This window comes from Mus caroli, chromosome X (genome assembly GCF_900094665.2).
Source record: "Mus caroli chromosome X, CAROLI_EIJ_v1.1, whole genome shotgun sequence".
Taxonomy (NCBI): domain Eukaryota; kingdom Metazoa; phylum Chordata; class Mammalia; order Rodentia; family Muridae; genus Mus; species Mus caroli.
Window position 1 is genome coordinate 12,232,064 of NC_034589.1, and position 2,815 is coordinate 12,234,878.

The window sequence follows — 2,815 nt, forward strand, 5'->3', positions numbered from 1 at the left end:
TGTACATGTTTAAAATAGTATTGGCATTGGTTTCTTCTTTTCCAAATGCCATTTCCTGCATGAATTTAATTTACTGTGGCTTGGGGTAATTGGGAGGGGTTGAGACCATTACCTGGGAGAAATAATGGCTGAAGATCTTACTCATACTCTTCTTGGGAAGTTAATGCATGAGTAATTCTTGAGTGGCCTAACCTGGACCTGGATCTCACTTGAGGGATTATGATTTTAATTTAACATATCCTGCCACACAGTGTGTGAAATATGCAGGCAGAAGTGATTGCTGTGAGATGAAAGCCCAGTTGTGTTTATTTTAAGAGACTTGCAGTTCTTTGCCAAAGCCAACATTCCTGGAGAGTGAATAGACTGAGTGAATCATTCAAAGTAGGTGAGAGGTCACAAGCCTGGAAAAAATGAAATCTGAAAGTGTTTCCTGTCAAATGGCAGCATTTTAAAGGGCATTTATAAAGTAGAAATTATTAGAGGGTTGTTTTTTAGGTTTTTGTTTTGTTTTTGCTTTTAATTTAAGAGGAATCCTCTGCATGTGGCTCATATAGACTTCTTTCTTTGTTCTAGCTAATTAGTAGCATTGTTCACCTTTCCTGGAAATCAAAGAATTATTCTGGTTCCTATCTCTGGCTCTGAACAGTGGTGTTACTGGGGACCAAAACATTAGCTGATTTTTAAGGGCAATGTAGACACTCTCTTTGAAAATCACCTGGCACACAGCCAGGGCATGAATTTGTTGGGAACAAAACAAAACCTTTTGCGTACATTGGTTTGCTTATGTGTCCAGGACTATAGACTAGCAACAAAGGCCAGGTATGCCATTAAAGGCTGAAGGCACAACAATTATTTATTGAGAGCCTATTATATAACTGGTACAATTATAACTTTAATTCCCATCGATCCAATATGATAAGTATGTGTGTGTGTGTGTGTGTGCTCATGTGTGTGTGTGTATTTGTTTGGTTTGGCTTTGGTGGTTTTTTTTTTTGCCCTTGGGCACTTGTTATTAGGTTTAAAGTAAATGGATTTTAAAGACCTGAAGTTTTAGAACTACAGTCAAGTAGATATTGGACAATCAGGACAATATTCTAAAGTAAGGAGAATAGAAAGAACCCCTTCTATTATCACCAACTAAAATAATCATAATAACAAGGAATATAGAGTCCATTCCCTGACTCTATAGCATGCAACATCTACCATTATATAAAAGACAAAAAATAAATCAACCAATTTCTACTATTCACCATACCCTACATGAATGACAAGCAAGATACTCTTAATGAACCTAGCCTTAAGAGTAGCAAAAAGAGAAAAAAAAAATCACAAGATTCCAAAGCTAGACCCAACTCCTGTCCTTAAAGAGCAATCACAATCTATGAAGTCCAGTGACATTCAAAACAGAAGAAAAGTTCATACCAATTACTCACATAGAGTTACCTTGAGATAAATTAATAAGGCCTCAGAGGCCTCTCCTCAAAATACAGGGTCCTTGGAATAAGAGAGTAATAGTTTGTATTAGATTTTCCAGAAGTTGTTTCATTTCATAAATAGTTCTCATCTTATAGTGCAGGAAGAAGCTAAAGACCCCAGTAGAGTGGAGCATAGTGCGATAGGTCATAACATCTTGCTGAGACGGGGCATGGTAGAAAGTTCTGGCAAGAAAAATTCAAAGAAAGAGATTCCAACTGGAGTGCAGTCCTGTGGCAGTAGGAGGGGTCCATATAAGAGCATGAGTCTTAAGCAGAGAAGTAGAAGCCAAATTTGACAGAATTCATGGGTCAGGTTCATTTTCAGTGGGAGGAAATTATAAAGAATTCTTGCTTTAATTTGTACCAAAGTTGAACTTTGGTGGTGACATTTGATTGTATGTGTGGTTGGGGCTCATGTACCATCTTTAAAAGAATCTGTTCTCTTCATTTTCCTTTGAAATATTTCTATCATAGATGTGTTGGAGAACTTGGAATGAAAGAAGTCTCAGGAGATGTGATTTGTGGGAACATTCTTGGCAACACCCTGGTATGGATATTGCCATAAATTTCTCCTGGAAGTGTGGGTGTTTCCTCTGCTTCAGGGCAGTTGATGACAGCATAAGTCTACACATGAAAGAGCAAGGTACAAGTAGGCACAAGAGAAAATTAGGAAAACATCTGGGTGTGGTTTTCTCTTGTCTTTTACCAGGTTGGTGGTAGCTCTTGTCTTCCTTGGTTTCTACCCATCTCTATGACAGATGGGTGGCGTCTTTTGTGTTTGTTTGTTTTTTTTCCTGTTATTTCTGAAACCATAGGTAATTAAAGACATTGCCACAGCAATTTGCCACACACCCACTCTGATGGCTTTTTCAGCCTGCTACAGGCTTTTTGATTCAGAACAGTGGTAGGCTGAGCTAATAGTAGTTTTATATGGTTGAGAAAACAAGAGAGAAAAGAGAAGAGGGCAGCTGTAGAAACAGCTCTCAGAGGAGTAGTTACTGTTGGATTTGTGGTAAGGGAAGCAATGGAGAGCTCCAAAAAGCTGAGGGTAAGCCTTCCAAACAACCCAAGAACTGCAGAGCAGCTTCATGCAGAATTTAGACCAAAAAAAAAAAAAAGCCTGGGTATATGCTGTGTTAGCATTCTGTCTAAACTCCACCCCATAGTTACCTGGCAATAGCCAGGTATGCTATGCCCCATAGTTACCTAACAATAGCCAGGTAGGCCTTACCCACTATAAAAGGGGCTGCTTGCCCTCTCCTTTCCCTCTTGCTCTCTTGCTTTCTCTTTCTCTTCCCTTCTCTCCCATCTCTCCCCCCGTCCCTTCCCCCTCTCTATCC